The sequence below is a fragment of the Struthio camelus genome, chromosome 2 (genome assembly GCF_040807025.1).
Source record: "Struthio camelus isolate bStrCam1 chromosome 2, bStrCam1.hap1, whole genome shotgun sequence".
In the NCBI taxonomy this organism is placed as follows: Eukaryota; Metazoa; Chordata; class Aves; order Struthioniformes; family Struthionidae; genus Struthio; species Struthio camelus.
Genome location: NC_090943.1, coordinates 3,630,533 through 3,652,646, shown reverse-complemented (window position 1 = coordinate 3,652,646; position 22,114 = coordinate 3,630,533). Strand labels below are relative to the sequence as shown.

At 53.3% G+C, this 22,114-nt stretch overlaps 1 protein-coding gene across 5 annotated transcripts in view; it reads right to left on the bottom strand.

The window, feature by feature from the left end:
* GJC2 (gap junction protein gamma 2) overlaps positions 1-20,752 on the bottom strand; it is a 39,766-nt gene extending 19,014 nt beyond the window's left edge. The window contains exon 1 of one of the 5 annotated variants that reach the window (XM_009684172.2): positions 20,523-20,752. The gene's annotated coding sequence lies outside the window, so the exon portion shown is untranslated. Of the gene's footprint in view, positions 1-2,606; positions 2,626-10,816; positions 11,444-18,296; positions 18,386-19,194; positions 20,088-20,522 lie in introns of those variants that run through there. The other 4 variants (XM_068934087.1, XM_068934085.1, XM_068934086.1 and 1 more) reach the window with 4 other exon arrangements.
* Positions 20,753-22,114: the final 1,362 nt, after the last annotated feature.

Genomic DNA, 22,114 nt, shown 5'->3' with positions numbered 1-22,114 from the left:
CGGGCAAGCCAAGGTCCTACGGAGGGGCAGGCTCTGGATGGGCAGCCTGCAGAAGTGACGGGACACAGGTAAGATCCAGCTCATTCCTTGGCCACACGAAAGGCGTTATGGGGCAAGGCTGAAAGACCATGTCTTACCAGCATCTCTGCTGGGAGGGCGACATTCTCATTAAGGGGAACATGCCTCTGGGCCTTTTTCCTCCTCACAGTGAAGCCTCCAAGCTTGCTTCATCCTAAACCAGGAGGTGCTATGTTGTGTGGACTTAACACTGACTTAGATATCTACCCTAATTTTAGAGTTGTCCCATGAGCTCCACAGCCCATTATGGAGGTGGGAGGAACCCTATTTCCCTGATAGAGGATGAGGGGAAACTCTGCCACTGCCCTTGCTCTGTTCTGAAGAGCACTTTTGCACCAAAGTAAATGATTGTGCAGCCCACCTATAAACATAGCCCCATTGGCCAAGGTGGGGACTCAGCTCTAAAGGTCCCTAGCTCAGCCTGAATCCTGGTTGACTTTTTGGCTAGCAGCTACCTGCCCAAACCACAGTGCTATAGGGAAGAAGGCTCAGGAGAGGGGCTGAGGGGTTTGCTTGAGGTTTCGTCTGTCCTCAAGAAGCACGGCTCGAGAATTGGGTCATATCCTCCATGTCTTTGCCACCCCTAAAATAACTGTAACTTACTAACCAAAGTGCAGGTTAGAGGAACCACGTCTTTAGCCTGTCACGGAAACGAGATTGCAGTGAGCAAGTCCCCTATGAACCACCGCGGGAATCTGACCCACAGGACCCATCTCAGCTGCTTGAACAAGGTCCATGCTCCACTTACTTGCACAGAATGCTCCCTGCTAAACCTTAGCCATACCCTGTGAACGCCAAAGTGCTTGTCCTCTCCTAAGCTCTTCTCTAAACAGAACTCATGCTTTAGTGCTTTAAATAACAGTGTGGGTTAAAAACCGAGTGTGGGTGATTTGGAAGAGCAGCTATGCTTGTAAGCAGATTTAAGGTACTTTTGCTTTGGTGTCTTATTTGCTTAGGGTGCTAAGCCAATACATGCCGAGTCCCATACTGCACTCTGGGACTTCAGACACTGGGTTAATATCTCGTGCAGGTATATCTTCCGGCAGTCACATATCTGCCAGCAGAGGTTTGAGACACAACCTGAAAGACCCAAGAGGGCGGGGAGGACACATGTCCTGCAAAGCAATTCACTGGGTCCTGCTTCCACTGAGCTGCCTTCCAGCACAGCAAGTGCTGATGTTACAATGAAAAGTCATCAGCGTAAAACATGAGCATGAAAATGAGTTTTTGTGGGCAGCTTTTCCAATCTTAATGGCCGGGTCCAGCCATTCCCACAGGCAAACAATGTGTTGCTTTGGGGAACTGAAACTCAGACCAAACTGAAACTCAGATCAAGATTTTCCAAAGCTAAGAACATAACGTTGGCCTCCTAAATCCATTGTCCAGAAGCTAAATGAGTGGCCTGGTTACAGGAGCTGAAGGGAAGCTCAGGGAGCAAGATTTGTATGATGAGTCCAAATCTTATTCCAACAGGACTTTTGCTTCTAAGACACCAAACCTCCTTGAAAAGCCCAACATTTGCACTGTCACTAAGACACTCAACCCTTTGGCTACGGAAAAGCCTATGATTTTGGAAAAAGCAGGCCAGACAGAGCCATAACAGTGAGGCCGCTCAGTGACCCAACTATTGTGCAAATGGGGAAAAAGAGTGGGGACGGCTACTCCCTCCCTTTACTCCCCCATATAAATCTACCCTTCCTCCCTTCCTGAATACGTTCCATGCAACAAAGTCCAACTCCAAATCAGCAAAATGTCCCAGAGGGGGCTGCACAGCCCCATGGTGCACTAGCCCCCATGTGTCCCGTGCATGGTCCCTGGGACCCACAGGTGAGCCAAAGCTAGAAGTGGAGGGTGGGCCTGGTGGGGAATGAGTCGGACCCCTGTGCAAGCTGCAACGATTTCATGTTGTAACAACACTTGGAAAAAATTCAGTGCTCAAGCAGTTACCATAAGAGGGATTTCACCAAGGCCATCGGGGCAGGGGAGGACAGAAATGGTTTTTGCCCAGAAAGACAAGCAGTGACTACCCAGCATCATCCACTTACTTAAGAAAGCTAACTCACTAACATCAACTAAATAAGGGTATTGAAGACCAGAAAGCAAAGGTCAAAGCAAAAAATACCAGCCACTTGAGTGTGACTTTATGGCTCTTTTTTCCATTACTAATAAGATTTAAACATAGCTAAAAGGGAAGAGAGGGAGACCAGAATGTGATAAATGAGGAAACAAATGGGTTGGATACTCTCTTGCCAAATGTTCCTAGATAACAGACAAAACAGAAAATGAAGAAAAAGGAAACATTATTACTACAAGTGCCTTCCTACCCTTCTGGCTGGGGTCCCAGCATGACCGGGGCAGGTTTCTACTCTGCTAATCGAGATGATTTATCATCTCACCAGTGTCACCAGTAAATATTTAAATGACCACCTCGGTAATTATATACAGAGATAATTATATAGCTATGTTTGCATACAGAAAAGAGGGAATACGAGAGAGAAATGCCCAGAGCCGGGTATGCGGTACAGTACCTTCTCTGTGAGCCCTCAGGACAGGAGCATCGGTGGAGGCTGGCTGGTCTGGTCCAAAGGAGAGCGCGGCATGGAAAAGGGACGGGAGGCTTCCTGGATGTGTTTACATAGGTGGGTCCCCACCCTCTGACACCGGATAGGTCAGCGGCTCCCGCGTGAGGGCTCTTTGCATCATACCTCACATCTGGAAGTGAGCGGTTCCTCCGCGCCAAGAAGAGAGGCCACGTGTGCATGGCAACTTTTCCTCCACCACGCTCGGACAACAAGAGGGGTTTGAGTCAGGGTCTCCATCAGAGAGCTACTGAGGTCCCCTCAAGCTGGCATCCAAGTGGAGCCGCGACTGCCTCATCTCTCCTGGGCCATACTGTTGGAAAGGATGACACCAGGGAGACCTTCAGGGCTGGAGGTCAAGCCCTTGAGCACGCAACAGGGTGCTGAGCGCCTCCTCTCCACCACAGTGGGCATGGGCACCTACCAGCCTGTCTGCCATGCCACGCATCCAGCTCTCCAAATCCCACACTAGCACCACCACCCTTGGGAGATGTCCTGTCTTGCTCAGGCAAACCCCATTGAGGTAGGGGCCCTCACCAAGGCTTGAGGGTTTGCCATGGTCCCATCAACCTCAGCAACACTGACGGGGATGCCCTCCCGGTGCCCCCGGACCACACATCTTCCCAGAGCAGCCCCTCACCTTGCTGCCTGCCCTCCTTCTACCAAGGGATGGACGGAGCTGCCCTCCTCTACCCAGCCACCTTTGCACACGTGGGGCTGGGTGGGAAAGAGCCTGAAGAGCTGGGCTGCAGTGGGGCTGCACGCAGAGGACCCTTGTGGTCCTCTGAGTCGTGCTTGAGCACGAGTGCACATGCTGCTTTGCAGCAGGTTGTTCTGGGGAGTGAGCAGCAATAAAAAGCCAGAGAGTAGAAAGGATAATATCAAACCCAGCTGTGAAAACAAAGATTTAAACCCTCTGAGCCTACAGCCTCCCTTGGCCAACGCGGAAACACCGCACCAACATTAATTCCTCTCTCCGTGTCCATCCAACAGACATTTTTTCATGAATGAGCATGTTGAGGCGGAAGGGGAAGGGGGGGGGGGTTACAAGGGAGGAGGAGGGTGGACAGCCATTCCTCGCTTTTTACGCTGGGGATGTTCTGCAATGCAGAGAGTGGCAGAGCTGCGGGGCTGAGCCAAAGATGCCCCAGTGCTTGGGGCTCATCCATGGCTGGAGACAAGTGAGACGCCACACGAGGTTTGCTCTCTCTCTGCTTATGATTGCATAATAGACTGCTCCTCAAGGAAGAAATCTTCCTGAGGCAACCCCAGGTCCATGGGTGCAGGTTTTAGGCGCGAAGCTAGAGCAGCGAGCGGCTTGGCTGCACGTTGTCCCACTCGCACCAAAGCCTCCACCAGCCGCAGGGACTCCTTGGCCTGCAGCAGCTCCCGCTCTCTGAGGAGCCTGCTGGTACCTATGTGGCACCGTTGTGGCTTGCACAAGGGTCGAACAGACTGGTATAGAGGGTGGTGTACAGTTACAGGCTGCTACAGTTACAGTTTGAGACAGAATAATACTGAAATCCCCCCGTTACGTGCAGCAACCACCTTTCTAGTCTCCCAGTCTTGCGTTTGCTTTTCTTTTTTCTCATGCTCTCTTCCAGCCCGGAGCTGTTTCAGCCTCCTCTGCTAATATGGGCATTGCTAAGTTTAAATCAAAGAATTAAATAGCATGGAAAGAGCAAAGGAAAGAGGATGCAAAAGAAAATGCTCTGATCCCCCTTCACTTTGTTATAAACAGCCCCCAGAGATGCCAAGTCGGGGTCTCAGTTAGACCTACAGCAGCTATTGGGGTGCATCTAAGTTTGCTGCTGGTTGATCATCCGCTTCCTCAGGGCTCTGGTGATGTTCACTAGCTGGGTACGCAGCCCATTCTCTGAAGACTGAGGGGCGCTTTGGTATCACAGGAAAACCCCCGGAAATCTTCTGTAGAGAATAGCCGCATAGTGGTCTGGCCATAGACAAAAGCTGAGGAAAGAAGATGAAGTTGTGGGAGGCTCTTCTTAAAAACGTACTCTTTCCATCTCTGGCTCTTTCCTTGCCAAGGCATCCTCCCTTTAGCTTGCAGACAAAAGCTAAGAAGAAACTGCAGCGCAATCTGTATGTCTGGGGAAGATCAAGAAGTAATGACGGAAATCCTCGCCCTTCCCTTGAGGGACGTGAACTAAAAACCCACTTCATATTCTGCAGCATTTCTATAAAATGTGCACATGGACAGAGCACACACAGATGGACACAGCAGAGTGCTGTGGGCCAAGCGTACAGCTGCGAGGAGCCGAAGCCAGCGGAACAGAGTCAACTGGCGGTACCCGACGCGCCGAGCAGTGATGCATGTGGAGCGCAGCAGCTTTCTCTTTCATCCACTTCTCTACACTGGGGAGCGCGGGGCTGTGTTCAGTGATCCTGGGCATGCAACAGTTCCTCCAAAGCCATCTAGAGTTCAACACCCTCTACAGCCAGGACCGAAGGAAGCCTCCTTTAATGAAAGCCTTCTTTAATAAAAAGAAATACTACAGAATACTATCCCGATGTGTAGATGAGGAAAATAAAGGCAGAGGCTGATTTCCTGAGTTCATTTTCCTTCTTCTGCCTCGCTCCTGGCAGTAGATTTGCTGCCCATACAAGAGCTTGGTAGGTTTCACCAGTGGGTAGCAATGATTTCCCCCTAGATCTGACAGGATGTCCATGCGATTGGGGTAGAGCCTGGATTTTGGGCTTGGCACATGGACCCTCTGGTGACTTACGTCTGAGCTGTTACCTAGGCTCACCTTTCCCCTACAATCTGCTTGCCGCTTCGTGCCAAATGTTTCTCTTGCATCCTTCAAATGCAGATCTTCATCCATCGTCCTCCTTTTCCCTGGCCTTCAGAAAGCCTGGAAGGACTCACGTCAACCCTCTAAAGCCAACATCTGTGCTGCTCCAGCAGCTGTCCACTGTCTCCAGGCCGATGGCAGGCAGAAATGACCAGGACAGTTGCGTTTTCATCTCTGCCAAAGGAGAGGTCCCGTGGAAGGACTGTCCCCTAGCACTGCCACTCTGTCCCATGTGGGTCTTGACCCAAAACAGCTACACCATTGCCTCCCACTTGGATGTGTGTCTCTCTCCTGTCTCTGTCCTTGACCAAAGTCGTTGCACTGCCCTGCTCTGATCCCAGGGTCCTCTCTGGCTTTGTCTATACTGCTGGGTGAACACAGGCTCCACAGAGGACCCAAAATTCAGCAGGCTTCATGCACAAGCTGTAGTGAGGGACACCCTGCCAGCTGCCTCAGATATCCCTTCTCTCCGATCTTCCAGTTATTTTCCCCTGTGCACGTCGCCCTGATCCCTGCCACGTTCTCCCTCTCCCAGGGCACCTAACGCCGCATGTCACCACCCTCAGGACTGCAGATCCAGCCACCCACATGGCCCTCTCTGTGCTGCTCGCCATTCATATATCCTCACTCCATCCGCGTTTTGAAAATTCAGCTGACCAAGTGGTTTTTCTCCTTTGGCCAGAGCCTTTCTTTTCTGCTCTTGCTTTAATTGTCCATTTGTAATAGCCAAGAATTTCCAAAACTCGATGGAAAATTAAAGAATCAGTGCAGGAGCAAAACTATCCCTGCCTTGGAGAATGCCGCTTTCATTTCCTGCCAGCCATCCTCTTTCAGGCATTGAGAGCAAAAACCTTTGAGCCTTTCCAGCCACTAAATCACCCTGCTGGACTAATAACGTGGGCAGTTCAACTACACCTAGTTCCAGCTATTGAAATGACGGCAACAGTCTCCATTCCACAGGAACTGACCCCTTTACTGTTGCCGAAACCGGTGGAAGTGCTGATGACATATGAACACTAGTGTCTGTTATTACTTTCCAGTGGTGTTTGCTGAAACTGGAATTCATTGCAGAGCAAGGGGTGGAGGGCCATGAGCTGAGGGGCGTGGAGATGGGATGTGAGGGCTCTCAACCCAACTCTCAACCCAAGAAAGAAGCCAAGGGCTGCATGGAGCGTGAATTACAGCTTTGCCCGGAGGGATAAACCCTATCGGGCTGAGATACAGGCTGGTAAGCAGGAATGCTGTATATATAGGAGTATGTATCTCAGTCATCACGCTGAGAACCTGCATTAAAAAATGTGTGATGTGGTTGGTGGGCTTCATAGGACCAAGAAACGGGGCCATCACAGTGCAGTGCAAATGGTTTCTTTTTGCAGCCCCCAGCAAGGTATGCGTGGTGGAAAAGTCCGTGCACGTACTCAGGCCGCCACTTGCCCCATCCTGGCTGATGCTCAAGAAGAGATCAGCTCTTGCCTTGCAAGCTCCGGTCTTCCTGCCCAGATTTCTGGATAGCCCCCAATTACGGAATTTCCTGTGCTTTTACCTAGGGTTTGGGAGTGACCAATTTCCTCATTTTCATGCCCATCCATGCAACAGCCCCGCTAACACTCTGGCAGAGGTGTGGGAACAGGGGCACAGTAGGCGTCTCTGCTCTGCTGTGGAAGGGTTGAGTGGAATGTGCATCCTTGGGCAGGTCTGTTTTTGAAAAGCAATTACTGGCAGGGAAGACGGCAAATCCTGCATTCCTCGATGAAGGAATCTGGGTGATGTCACCTCCTGCCCAGTGACAGGAGCGTTCCTGTGGCCTGCGCCTCCCTTCAGACAACCCCTGCCTTTGCTACAAATATTTGTTTTGGCCTCTTTCTTGGAAGCTTCCCATTGCAAGAAATAACAACAGGGTGGACTCTCCCACTGTAAGGCCAATTTCTGTCGCAGCACATTAGCACGGGCCACAGGTTAATAGAGGTTAACACATGCCAGCCAAGGTTTTACTGCCAGTAGCAGCAGTGTTTTCTTTCAAAAATCTGTGTGCTGCAATACAGGCTCAGGAAGACCGAAACTTCTTTAAAGAGAAGGCTGCCTTCTCCCATAAACCAGTTCAACCCAAATTTGCTTGAATACTTGTTACACATATCTAGCTGGCAGGCATGCAGCTGTGCCTCTGATCCTCCTGTGGCTTTCTCTCACTCTCTTTCTAGTAGGACACAACCACGTAAAGCAAGTCAGGATCTTTCCAGATTAAGTGGTCTGGAATAAACTGCCCTGTTACCTGGAAAGGGAGCGATGCCCCATAGATGTTTCTAGAAGAAAAGTGTTGCAGGGGTATGGGACAGGGTGGTGGGAGATCTGGAGGCAGGACCGTGTTCAGCATGGTGGCTTCTCCTCAAAAGGAAAAGAGGAAAAATTGGTTTGATAGCCGAGAAGGGATCTGCCCCAAACCCTAACTGTGCTCCTGTCCCATGAAGGTGGTCCATCAGCTAATGGGGGCAATGCACCACTGCTCGGGCTGCAGTTCAAGACCCAGCTCCCCTCCCAGGTGGAGCATTTAGCAAGGTGCCACCATAGAGGGACAGGGAATGAGTGACCTCTCATTGTCCCCTCCAAGACCATTTTTAGGACACTTGGGTGGGATTCTGTCACCTAAACTTAGGTGCTCACCCACCTTGGAGAGGGGCTAAACATCTGCCTGGCCTCCAAGTGCTGGTCCAGGTCACAGTTCTCCTAGCAGTCCTAGGCTTCTCCTGCCAAGCCCATACAGATAGCCCGAGGCGTCTCGGGTGGCACGAGACAGCTGCGTGTGGGCAGCCAGATTGAAACGCAGGATCGATCTCAACTGAAAATTGGTTCCCCAGACAGCAGTTTCTCCCCACTGCCTGCCAAAAGAGCCCTGGGTGCCTGCTCAGATGGAAACCTGGTGTTGCTCTAAAATAAGTCAGGATGAAGCCACCCTTGGAAGATTTCCTTGTGGAATAGCATGGAAGCAGTTTGCTAGCTCTCCCCCCATCACTAAATTTTACTACATGTTTTCAGGAGCCAGGAGACCAGAGCATGCCCAGTGCAAGATGTGGCCACCCTTGGGATTTACACTGTTACGAACTGACACTTGTTTTTTTCCTTACTTTTCTTGCTATTCCAAATGGTCCATTCAGACTTTTTACCATCACCGATCATCATTCAGAGACTCCAAGGGTGGGAAGAGCTAGTTTAGGTCTCTTACTTACAATGGCAGAAGAGAAAACATCATATTCACCACTGTGACATTTTTTTCCAACTCCTTCCTGCTAGCTTACATTTGTATTTACCCTTAAAAATACCTATTCCATATAGACACGCTGCTTGCACCTCACTGTTCACCCACTTTTCCTTAGCACCGGTGATGCTGGAACAGGACGGGGGGGGGGGACACAACCAGAGGGGGCAAGACTTGATCATACAATAGGCTTCTTATGGCAGATGGGATAAATTGCTTCCTTATGTTGCACAGAGATCCTGAAAAAGTTGCATATTCTCAGTGTTCACACGGAGGAATACAAGACCAGTTCAGCTCTGCTGCAGAACTAACAGGATCGGGATAATCCTGCCCTTCAGAGGCTACTGCACTCAGAGACCCCGGGGCAGGGCTGCTTGTGCCATTTCTACCCAGATTCTGGCTCTTCTGACACCAGAAGTCCCAACTAGACAAGGTCTGACACCATGCTCCAAAAGTCATCCCAAGCTAAGATCCCCTTTAAGGTACAGTTTGCAAGCCCAGACACTCCCAAAAACCCTTTTGCGATGTTGATTTATGGAACTGGAAAGTGTGAGAAGGGCAGAAGGATGTTTTGCAAGATTACATTACTCCAAATCCCACAGATGTTGATGAGATCTCAGTAAAGCTGCTGATTTTAGGAAAACATTTTTTTTAATGCCACCGAGATCCTAGCAAGGTCACAAACAGAGGAAGGATGGAAATGGGAATGAGCTGTGTTTTTACCAATAGCGCGCGGTACTCCCCCTGTATTTAAGTGCATGGATTAGATGATCTGAGTTGTAAAAAAACACATTTAAGAAATCACTTTTGGAGGTTCCCTAAGCCAATGCCGTTCACATCCGCTGATCATTTTGTTCTGCCAGGCCAAGAAGGCTCTGAGTGTGGAAGAGAGCCACACACATCAAGGTCTGGCTTGGTAAGAATGATTCACTGGTGTGAGTAAGAGGGAAAGTTTAACCCCATCTCCTGGCTCCTGCTGCAGCGAGCCCGTGGCTTTCTGCAACGAAGTCAGTGCAAGCTCAGGGTTCAGCCTATGAAGAGTAACAGGCAATTCAGCCTGTCCTAATTACAGCCAGAGCTGAAGGATGACAAGATGGACCCAAGACTTGGCAGAACCATGGCCTGGGTCTCTCAGGGCCCAACACAGCCCTCATTGGCGCATTGGCTAAAGCTGGATGAACCCCACCACCCTGGTCGGGGAGAGCCTCTCGCTTTCCTTCAGACACGGGGAACTTGTGCCTGCAGTGACCTCTGCAACCTCTGCAGGCGCCAGGAATTTAGCACAGCTCCCTGAGTCACCACTGTGCAGCCCAGTCCCTAAATCAACCTTTTTCAATTAGCGCACGCCTTTCATCAGCGATCTGTTATTTTTAAATGGCAGCGATAAGAGGGTTCAGTGAACATTTCCAGCTGTAAACAAACCACTGCCTGCCAACAAAAACACCATAAAATGCTCTACCTAAATCATACATCAGCGATCATCCCCACTAGAACTGCTGTTAAAATTCTCTGGAAGAGGGAACGGCTGAGAGGCTGCAGTGGTCTGCCAGGAGTTTCTGAGGCCATGAGATTTGGGAGAAAAAGTGCAGTTCAAAAACTTGCAGCAACACAGCTGCTTGGAAGAGTTTCCTCCCCTTCCTCCCACCTTGGGATCACTAAGCTAGCTCCACTCACGGAGTATTAAATCTGTTCCACACCCACACGCGTCCTGGCAAGGGTGTGAAACCTCTCATGCAATTGGTGCAGACATGACATCTCTTACAGAAAACCTTCTGCTTTCCCCTGCTGCTCTTCTGGCCTCTCTGGCCCTGAGGAGCAGGGGACTTTGGCCTTTTTTTCATCTGTGTATTCTCGTTTTCCAGTGGCGGTTCAACGCTTTGTACAGTAACAGCTATAAATAAGCTTATCTTGCAAACTAACTGCCTGCAGGCTCCTTAGAAGTAACCCACTGCCCTTCCAGGGATCCAGAGACCACAGTTCATGCTCTGATCTAGAAGACCAAAACGGGACATCAAAACCCTTCAACAGGTGTCCTTGGATCACAGCCACAAATCAAGTTCAAATCGTCAATTGCTTTGCTCACATCATGAACTCACCAAGCAGTCCCGTGCTCCCTCATTGGCCTCCGAAGCGTTCTCCGATCTTATGGTAGAAACAACGTCAGTCTAATCCTACAGCAAGCCAAAGAGCCGAGCAAAGGACGGTCTGGGGAAGCTCACCATTTGGAGTCATCCCCGTGCTGCGATCCAGGCAGCTCTGGCCTCCTCGCTGTAGGTCCCATTTGACACGATGCCAAACAGCGGGAAAAACCTCAGACCCACTTCTGACCCGTGGAGATGCCAAGAACAACAACGCTCAAAATCACCGCAGAGCCATCTCCCAGGCAGGGGTGAAAGAAAAAGAAACAGCAATCCTCTCCATCTCCAAAAATAACGGAGCTACGTAGTCGAGCTTACCCTGCCAGGAAAGCTCGGCAGAGCTTTGACCACCCCCTCGAACGCCTCATGTCCCTGCTTGCAGTTGTTGAGCAACGCTGGGAGTGTGAAGATGCGAGTCAGGTCTCCGTGCCCAGGCCAGAGCGGTGGGAAGTCTCACGTTCAACCCACCTGGCGTTTCCCACCAAGCCCTGTGGAGTCAGTCCCCTGCAGACACCTAGGTCTGGAAAATCAGACTGAGACCAAGTTTAGGGCTAGTAAATACAGTCCTTCTTGCCCGACGCTGGGTAGAGCAGCAATGACTTGCAGCTGGCATGCAAGGAGAGCCCGTGCACCGCTGCTGGCACGTGTCCTCCCGAGCACCTGGTTCACCCTAGCTCACATCCGTGCGCTTCCGCTCGCTCTCCCCCTGCCCTGTGGCTTGAAAAAAGCTTTGTCCGAGTGCATGGCCTGACAGCAACTACCTCCCGCCGGAGCCAATCCAAGTGAAACGCCTTGTTTTAACTCAACAATGCCTCATTGAAGCAGAGCCTCGCGCGTCCGGCCCGTTCCTGCGGGTGCCCTTGGAGAAGTCGCTACATGAGGGCAGAGCAGCTACCCCCCGACCGCCGTAACGCTGTGTGCCCCTTTGTGCCCTGGCCGCGAGCCCTGGCCGCTGGCAGGGCCACGCGGAGCGCAGCTTGCCGCCGCCACCACTGCTCCGGCAGCTGCAGGATTTCACAAGCGAGCAGCCTTTGCACGTCCTCGGCGCCCTTGCGCAGCAAACAGAACGGATTGGGGCAGTTTGCGAAATGTCTTGCAGGCTCAAACGGCGCAAAGCTGAAATAGCTCTGCCTGGGATAATTATTCCTGAGGTGAGGCATTTGCTTCCTTTCTAAGGAAGGTCCATGTGATTGTAATGACTGTGGAAACAGGCTTGAGAGCCTGTCTTTGAGGCTGACCTCAGCCTGTGCCTCCACCGACGTGCCTGAGGACTGTTCTGGGGAGGAGAGCCACAGGGATCGTCAGGCCTGCCCAATTGTGGGCTGAGACGGGACTTGGGCAATGGGGCTGTACGGGGGAATTCATGGAAACGAGCCTGGTTGCTGCTTGCACCCAGGACAGAGAGCCAGTTTCCATCGCAACGGCAGTGGCGGGAGGCTGCTACGGGGATGACTGAGCTTGCAGGTTAAAGCATCTGGGGTGGCTGCATGGAGGCAGGGTAGGATTTAGTGTCCTAAATGGAGACATCGTAGTGAGACATTGACTGTGGGGTGTCCTGCCTGACCTCCAGCTGTCCCTGCAGAAGTGGTTGTCTCTTATGCAGACATCTCAGATGCCTGGGGCATCTCTGATGGCCCTAGACCTCTTCACGTGGACAACTCAATCTGCCCTGGGTGTCCCACCCCAGTTACGGTCAATGAAGCCCAAGCAGTGCAGTCCATGGAGCCCTGGGTCCTCGCCAGGACCTATCCTTCACCCATACTAACAGATGGCCCTAGAGGTTTCCAAGCACTTTGCAAGGAGGAGTGGTATCAAACCTGAGGCTGTGCATGGCAGGCCAGCGACCTGCTCTCTCTGTGTGGGCAGGCCCAGGGGCCCCAGATGTTGGGGCTGATGCTGTCAGCTTCAGAGCCCTGCTGGACCCAAGATCGGCGCTGCAACCCCTAGAGAAACCCTGCTAAGAAATGAGGAGCTCCTACACTGGGGAATGCCTTGCATTCCCTTTCCCTCTCTCTTTCCTCCCCTCCTCTTTTTATTAGCTTATCTGTTTTGACTTGAAACTCTGCAGAGCTGGGGCTCTGTATGCAGAGCGGCAGGGCTCACGTCTTCCCTGGAGCCACGAGGTGCTCTGAGCACACGAATCACAACCAGAGAGCAAAGGCTGAAGCTGCAGAAAGCCCTGGGGACGCGGCAGCGCTTGCACGGGTCACCGGGTCACCGATACACATGCCAGCGTGCGGAAGAAACCGTCTGCTCTTACATCATGTCACTACATAGCTACTCCTCCCAAAGGCTCCCAGCAGCAATTTGGGAGACCTGAAGAGCCCAGGCAGGGCGGGAGGCAGGCGGGGGGAGCTGGCTGCCCATGAAAGGAAACGAGGACATTACCTTTGTAGTAAACTCTGTTAACTATTTCTGTCCATAAGTGCAGAGGAAATGGCTGGGCCGAGCAGCAAGCAATACTATTGTCCCCGGCAGGAAAAAAAGGATGATAAAAATGTGCCTGAAGGAATTTGGCTCATGCTCACTTTTGAACCGGCATCAGGTTTCCAAAGCAGAGACTTGTGGATGCACGGGCAGGGCGTTTTCCTAGGGCTTCCCAGTCCTGGCTGAAACCAACGGGCAAAGTCATGTTGGGTTTTGGGTTGGATTAACCCTGCGTCAGCCCAAAGGGCCAGATCAACCAAGGATTTAGGCGCCTAAAGCAGGACTTGGATGCTGTTATGGCCCTCAAAGCTTCTGTCCTTCTAGCCAGGGATGGGAGCGGCTCGAGGGCTTGCTCTGGCTGGGGGAAACCCAGCTCCAGCACTCAGTTCAGGTCTTGCCATGTCTGCGGAAAGCCTGGGTGCCGCTGCAAGGGGAAGGAAGCAGAGGGAGGCTCTTCCCAGCCCTCCTGGGAAGGGGCTGCCAGGAAGGAAACGGGAGCTTGCTGGAGCTGGGGCAGGAGCAGGGCCACCGCTCCGGCCTTATGGTCAGGCCACACAGCCGGGCGGGAGGAGCTGTGGTTTCCGGGCCTTGTTCCTCTGCTTTAGCTGTTTATTTCTCTCCGGCAGGGCTGTCCCTCCGTGGTGGAGGAGCGTGCTAACCTCCTGCATGCCTGTTTCAGCTTGCGCCCTTCCTGGCTTCGACCTTATGTTTGAAAGATGCTTTTGCACAAAGCAGAGACTTGTAAATCTCTGGGCTAAGTGCATGTTTAAGAGGGTATTAAAAGTCATAGTCAAAAATAACAAAGTAAAGCAAAAATGTAGCCTTGGGATATGCCAAGGTCCCAGAGTCCTCCCCATGTCAAAATAGGCCTTTTCCCAGTGCAATGCGGTTGCTTCATATAAACTGATCCAGAAAGTAAACACTTGTTATCCCAATGCCATGAAACAATTCCTACTGCCCCCAGTCCTCAGCTCCGTCCTGACACCCCCGAGCAGTCCCTGGTACTGCCAGGTCCCATGCCTGTCCCCTCGCTGGGGGAGGCCAGTGTCCCTCGGGGACAACTGCTGGGGCCAATGCTATTCAGTGTCTTTGTTAATGACCTGGATGATGGGACAGAGCACGCTGTCAGCAAGGTTGCGGTCAGCCCCAGTTGCGGGGGGAGCTGTCGATATGCTGGAGGGCAGGGCTGCTATTCAGAGGGACCTCAACAGGCTAGAGAAATGGTCCAGCAGGAACCATCATGAAGTACAACAGAGGTAAAGGTAGAGTCCTGCACCTGGTGTGGGATAACCCCATGCCACAGGACAGCTTGGGAGCAACTGGCTAGAAAGCAGCTCTGCAGAAAAGGATCGGGAGTCCTGGTGCACAAGCTGGACACAAGTCAGCAGTGTGGCCTTGTGGCAAAGAAGGCCACCCATCTGCTGGCCTGTCTCAGCAAGAATAACCAACGTGGCGAGGGCAGTGATTATTCCCTCTGTTCTGCCCTTGTGAGACCACGTCTGGATCCTGTGTCCGGTTTGGAGCTCCCCAGTATAAGAAAGGTCCTGGAATGGGTCACGTGGAGGCCTCCAAAATGGTCATGGGCTGTAGAACAGGACATAAAGGAATGGCTGAGAAAGCTAGGTCTGTTCAGCCTGCAGAAGGGAAGGAGAAGATCTTACTGGTGTATGCAGCTACCTTATGGGAGGTCATAGAAAAGGTGAATCCAGATTTTTCTCCAGGGTGTGCAGTGAGACAACAAGAGACACAGACACAAGTTGCAGGGAAGTTCCAAGCAGGTATAAAAAGAAAGTTTTGTCCATGAGGGTGATCAGACACTGGCACAGGGTCCAAAGGAGTTGTTGCGGTCTCCATCCCTGAAGATACTCAAAAGTGGTCTAGACAGGACCCTGAGCAACTTCATCTAATGTCAAAGCTGGCCCTGCTCTGACACCTGCTGAGGACCCTTTCACCTCAGTTATCTTGAGTTTCTACAACTAACCCTCAAGATCCCCATCAATCCCCCCCTACCCACTGCCTCTCACACACTCTTTGCATCTGCCAGTGGCTGGGAGAATTTGGCAAGTGGCAACCTCCCCGGGGGGCTTCTCCACCCCTGGGGCAAGTGAGAAGAGAGACCTCAGAAGAAGGGCTGAAGCTCTGAGGATCTGTTTCTGAGAGCTTGCTCAGGGGTTTTGGCTGCCCACACAAAGCCACCTCGTGCCTTAGGGACAGCCCAGGGCATCGGAGGTAGGGACGTGGGGCTGGCAGGCAGCCCTGGGGTCACACTTTTTGAGGAGGCAACCAGAGAGCTGACAGGACACCCACAGTGCCAGAAAAATAACACAGACACCCCCGGCCCCCCCCCACATTTCTTTTCTCTTTTTCTGGCAGCAGGGAGCAGAAACAACAGCAGTTTCTGTGGCTAGTCACCAAGATCTCCAAGCAACAGACAGGGTCAAAGGGAGCTGAGCAGCGTTGAAGATGAACCGTGTGCTGGCTGGATGAACTTCGGGTGGAAGAACTCCAAACAAGCAATAAATTAAAGAAAAGTCAGAGTCTGGGCCCTCCAAAAATATATCCCTCCAGTGAAGGCACAAGGAGCAGAGACCTTCAGCACATGCTGTATTCAATAGCCCACCTCTGCAATACATGACAGGGGAAGCAGGGGTTTCCTTATTACATACACTGAAAAAAATCTCCTGGTATTTTGCTCCTGGAAGACACCCAAAAAATGTCTCAGCAGTAGCTCTCATAGCTTGCTGGAGTCAAAGGCACAACTTCCCCATCATTAGCGTGCCCCTTTCCCCCATTCCCACCCATGACTCACTGCCGTAAACATCCAGTTAAATGGCATTTCCTTCAGCAGCTTTGCAGAAGGGCACTTTCTTAAGGAGGGTTTGGAGGGAGGATAGATTGCCCTCCTGTGGTATTCAAGGCAGTTTGGGCTGGAGGAGAAAGTGCCTCTGGCTCCTGAAACTCAAATGGCTCCTTTGCGCCCCTCTGGTTTGGAAACTGGGGTGTCTGCTCAGCCCTCCTGCCAGAACAGGGACGTCCACGTTTCCGAGGACACGGCTCTCTCCCCCATTAAACACAGCTTAAATACACTTACTAAGTCAAGCTTTTGCGCTTAGTACAGCGATGGATGAGGGTCTGCTGCCCAGGCCACTAAGGGCAGAGCTGAGGAGCATTGGAGGCTTTGCTCTGGCACAAAGAAAACCCCGAAGAGCCTCTGGGTGTTTTCTCCAAGAGCCTCTGGGAAGGGCCCTTCAGCACCAGGAGAGGCCACTTTGGGATGGGAAGAGATGGAGCTTCCAGGCCTGGGAGGTAAATACTTCCCTAGCATGCGCTGGACAGAGGCCCAGCAACTCATGACACATTGGTGACAAGGTACCATGGGTGGCCACAGATGAAAGGAAGGGAATAACCTGCTATCTGCACCCCTTGGCCCTGCACAGCCGACCACGCGATATCTGCTGGTGGTTCGGGGTGAGCCAGTCCTGCCTGGGGCTCAATGTGGCTCAGAAGGTCTCCGAAGGATCCCTCCAGCCCGCTCTCAAGGGACCCAGCTGGACAAACATTGCCTGTAGCCACCTTCACTATGACCATAGCAGTGACCTGGAGATAAGAGGGATGTAGTTGAGGGTCAGCGCAAGCAAACCCCCATCATCAAACAGAGGAAAGATACTAAGTTTGTAATGAGGAGGAGACCAAAGTCTACAGAAAGGCCAAAAGCGTCTCTAAACTGGCTTCATCTAAGGACCTACAGATATTGATGGGGAGCAGAGGTCGGAGAGAACAAGATCCCATCACTAGAGGAAGCTACTGTGTTTGGCAGCCGATAGGAGAGTTTTCTTTCAAAGGAGGCAGGCTGGCCTCGAGGACAAGGCCACCAGGGAGCAGGTTAAGCTACTGCCCCGTGGTGATGTTGTCAAGCCACTTCCTCACTCGGTGCCCTTTTTTCCCAGCTGCACAGGAGAGAAGATACCCTTCGTGAGGCATTTGGAGAGGTAAGGATGAAAAGTGCACCTACGTCCCTGGATGTTATTACAAAACGACACAAAAGCACCTTACAGAGAATGTAAAGGTCAATGGACCTTTTGTCCACGGGTTGGAGGCACCAGCTGTGCATTCGGCTGGGCCGAGCTCGGCAGACCTCTAATCTCTGGCCGCTCTCGCTCTTTCGAGATCATTCCTTGATGCACAAGCGCATAAAGCTTAAGCTGGTGCTCCAAAGGAAAGCGCTCGGCAGACCACAAAACAAAATTGCTGTGGCTTTGGGTGTTGCAACGAAGCTCGTTCCACGACCGCCGGCGTCCGGAGAGCATTTTTTCCACCATTTAGGAGGAAGGCTGCAAAACGCTTCTGCATCCAGCTTGGCTTTAAAAATACACGTTTGTCTGCACACCGGTGGGCTCCGGGCATAGATCTAGAAAACACATCCCAAGCGACAGAGGGAAGGATTAGGGTCCTCTAACCCCCAAAAGACCAAAGAGAGGCACGGCCGCCACGGGCGGCTGGAGGGGAGACGAAGGGGCTGGAGGCGACGAGGGCTGAAACGAAGCGGAAGGACGGCTGCAAGCTGCCGGCGTCGCAGCCTTAACGATGCATCCTGGCAACCCCTTTCCGCCCCGACGCGGAGGGCGAAACGACTGGTCCGGAGCAGCAGCCGTCGCTCAGGCGTGCTTCCTTGCTGGCGTCCCAACGCCGCCCGCCAGCCTCCAGGCTTGGTTGCCCTGCCCAACGGCACGGCAGCGCAGGGTCCCCTCCGACCCGCCGGGATGAGCAAAGCAAGGACCCGCTTGGGTTTTTCGCTCGGTGCGGCTGCGGTTTCTTGCACAAGGTGTGTGTGGGGGGGGAATAAAAATAAAAAAGACCCAAATCTGAGCAACCGAGCCCGCCACTCGGGGTTATACCGTGTCCCGCGCCGTTCCCCCCCCCCCCCGGCGGCGCAGGCTTTCCCCCTGCCACAACGCCAATTCAAAACCGGCAGCGCTGCGGGGCAGCGACGACGCGCTTCGGCCGCCCCTACCTTTCGCGGGCGAGAAGAAAGGCAAGCGCGTCCGGCCGGCCGTCACCGCATCGCCGAGGCCTCTGCAAAGCGGCGCCGGGCTGAAACGCAAGGCGAGCGGGCGGGTTGTGGCGAGGGGGGGGGGGAAAGAAGAAGAAAAAAGCCATTATTCGGGGGCGAGCGGCGCCGCCGCCGTGCCAGGCGCCCTGCGGCCGCGCCGCCGCTCAACGCTGCCGTTGTTGCCCCCGCCGGGTCCGTCCAGCGGCGGGATGCGCGGCGGTCACAAGCGGACGCCCGGGCAGGAGATATCATGCCTTGTTTGGGCTTCTTGGGTACCAGCAGGCGCTTTGCTCAACGCCGGGAGAGGCATAAACGCCTCCTCTACCCCGATTTCCGCATCCTCCTTCCCTATTTAATCCCTGTTCAATTCGTCGTTGCTCCTGCCGCGGGGACCCTGCGCCCGAGCGAATTAAAATAAATACACGAACGGGATTGACTCGGTTCCCCCCCGGCCCGGCGACCCGCTTTCCAGCCCACCCGCGGCGGCGTAACGAAGGCACGGGCGGCGGGCGAGCGCCGGGCACGGCCCCGGGAGCGCGCCTCCCCTCCCGCCCGCTTTCGGGCTGCGGCCGGCGCAGGGGAGTGACGATCCGTGATTTATTGGCCGGCGGGAGCGCAATGCCGGGGAGCAAATACCCGGCACGGATAACGGCGATTCCTAATTTGCGACCTGGCTTTTATTGCGATATCGACCGCAACCAGCTCTCTTTGCAAACGTTCGCCCTGCCGAACTGACTCTCTGGAAGGTCCTAAGTGAACGTGAGGAGCACGGACACAGCCGAGACGGACTAACCAGGGGTTTTTCCCCCCCCACAAATTACATTTAACAGCATCTAGGCTGCTTTAACTACAGCCTTACCAGCAAGCAACTTCACCGTAAGCCGCCACGGGAACGTCCCTTCGGACCTTCACCCTCTCCGAGTGGCCCAAACCACCCCAACCCGGCCGTCCTCTGAGCAGAGAGCCTTCAACGCCCGCGTCGGTCTGCGGCAGCGCTCGTCTCCCTTACGCCGCGACGTTTTGCGTTTCGAGGGCCGGGGCCGAGCCGACGGCTTGCTCCAGGACGCTCTCCGCCGCCTGCAGGGCTCCGTCCTCCCGGTCCGTGCGCCGGCGTCCTCGCAGGGCTCTCAAGAACCAGGTTGAACGACAGCGCGGGCAGGCCGCTCGCGGCGGGAGGGTCGCAGGTTCCCCGCGCGACCTGGGGCCGGGCTCTTCCGCGGGTGCAGAGCCAACCTGAGCTTTGCAAGCGAAGCAGCCGAAGGACAAGCACCTGCGAGAGGACGGCGGAGAAACGCAACGGGGCCAGAGGAGAGCAGGGCCAGCTGGAGAACGGAGAGCGACGGTCCCGAGGGCAGCGCTGCGTATCAGCGGGCGCCTAGCGGAAAGCGCAGGCCTAAGGAACGGACGCGGCACTGACGGCGTTTTCCTCGTGGGTTATATAGCGCCCGGAAAAGTCCTCCCAGGTACGGAGGAGGACAACCCCACCGTCCTACGCCACGTGGAGAACCGCGTCTTTAACCGCGCCAAGCCCACGTCGTGGAGGACCCGGACGGCCCGATCGCGCCTGCAGACGCCGGCCGGGTCACGCAGCCCGACGGGGCTCGGCTCCCAGACACGTTTCGGGAGAAGAACACGAGTTTAAGTGGCTTTTTGTGATTTTTTTTTTTTTTTTTTTGCCCGCAAGCGGCTTCCTAACGCGGAAAGCTTCCAACGCCGCGTCGCGCCCAGAGCAAGCTACGCGAGCGGCCAAGACCCCGCTGGAAAGCGGCGAGGCGTCGGGAGAAGATCGGCCTCGCCTCGAGAGCAACGGAGGCGCTTAGGCTGTGGAAAAAACACTGTTTTGCCTTGTAAAGAAATAAAATAAAATAAAATAAAATCGATCGCCACGCTCTGATCGAAGCAGCGCAGCCTGCTGTCTCCCTTCTGTCTCTGCGCTCCGTCAGCCACAGCAGCGGCCGCTCAAAGCAGGTCACCCAATACCCACCAGGTTATTTCGGACGTCCATAGCCGTTATCGACAGGGAAGGGGGGAGCAGGGGGCAAGATCTGAACACGATCATTTGCGATGATCTCAATTGCTTTTTTTTTTTTTCCCCCCAAGCGTTGGCAGCGCTCTCTTCTGGAGCTGCTGCACAGCGTTGCTCTAACGCTACGGAGCTGCCCCTGCCCGTTCTCGGGTACCACTTACCTATCCTGGAGGGACACCAGAGGGACCGATTAAGGGCCGGGAGTCGCACCGTTCTGGGAGTCCAGGGGAAGCGTGCAAGCACGGCGTTTGCAGGACCGCTGAGCACGTAGCTTCTGCGCCTTTCCATCTGGCAAGAGCTCAGCAAGTCCCGCTCGCCACCCGGAGACCACCAGACTGTGGCGAGCGCCGTGTCGGGCACTTCTGCGTTTTTTCTCCTTTCGTAGCTCAGTCTCCAACGCGTTTTCCTGCTGTCGTTTCTGCCATCTAGAGGGGAAGTTTCTGCATTGCAGACGTGTCCCTCAAAACCCAAGTGCCCAGTGTGGAAAACCGTGGTCCGTCGCTTGCCCCCACTCGTGACTGCAACAAGAGCGGGAGGCTGTGAATTTGAAACACCCTCAAGAAAGTCTCAGGGGAGCATTTAACTAAATGCCGGTCATTTAACTAAAACCTAGCACACTGCAAGGAGAAACTCTGGGCAACAGTAAGAAAGCAGGACTTCACTCTCTGTCTATGAAAGGTATATTCAAAACGTCCAGTTAGTGGCAAATGATCATCTACTGTTATTTTTCTAAACGGAAGTGTGGTACTAAAAGGCTTGGCCAAGGTCTGGTTCTGCCTACTGATGTCCACAGCCATGTGGAGGATGGAGTTTAGCAAGGGTGACCCGAACCGAGAGGAACTGCAAGTGTGCAGCTGGGTAAACTGGAGAGATGGAATGAGGAGTGGATAAAACCCAAGAGAAATGAGTATAAGGTACTACATGGCGCCAGTAAGACATGCTTTCACTGAGAAAAGAGGGGCACTGTTTGGCAGTACACAGTCCGCTATTCAGGGTCTGCATGATGCAAGCTTGACCTGGGTTGAGTTTGGAGGGGGACAGGTGGAAGTGACCTTGTGCAGGATCCACCTCTGCAGGATTCGCCATTTCTAGATGATCACACAAACCCAAAGGGATTTATTTCTGACCTCGAGGCAGGAATTTTACACTTCATCCGAGCAGAAAAGGATGTTTGGAAAGAAAATACTCTCATATCCAATTTTTAGGTAGAGGACTACCTAAAAAAAAACTACCTGGATCTAAACTTCCATGGAACAGCAACTATATGTGAATTACAAGAATGCAGCCTGGCTGGCAGACAGGAGGGAAGCCTCAGGGTACTTGCCCCAAGAGAAAGGGTGGCAGATAGATCACAACTTGCGAGCTTCCCTTCTCAGCATTTTAAGCAAACCCACCAGTTCACCAGGACTGCAGCTAGAGCAGCCGAGCTGCACTGACTTACCATCATGCAACAGCAACACAGAAAATAACCAAAGAGCCTGAGGATGGGAGACAACCAAAAATGCCTGGAGGAGCTGTAGCCAAACCTGCAAGAGGGAGCAAGAACCGGAGGGAGAATAAAAATGCCAACGCTGATGATATCCTGCCTTAATCTCTACCGCTCCAGTTTAGCGGGTGCAGGTTTAGCAGGAAATGGCATCACATCAATCTAAGTAGCTCCCCTTCTGCGAGTGGACTTAGCTGGGCACAACATGATTGTTCCTGCACAAACACTGCAGCAGGAAACGTGGGATCCTAAGCCACGCATCAGGGC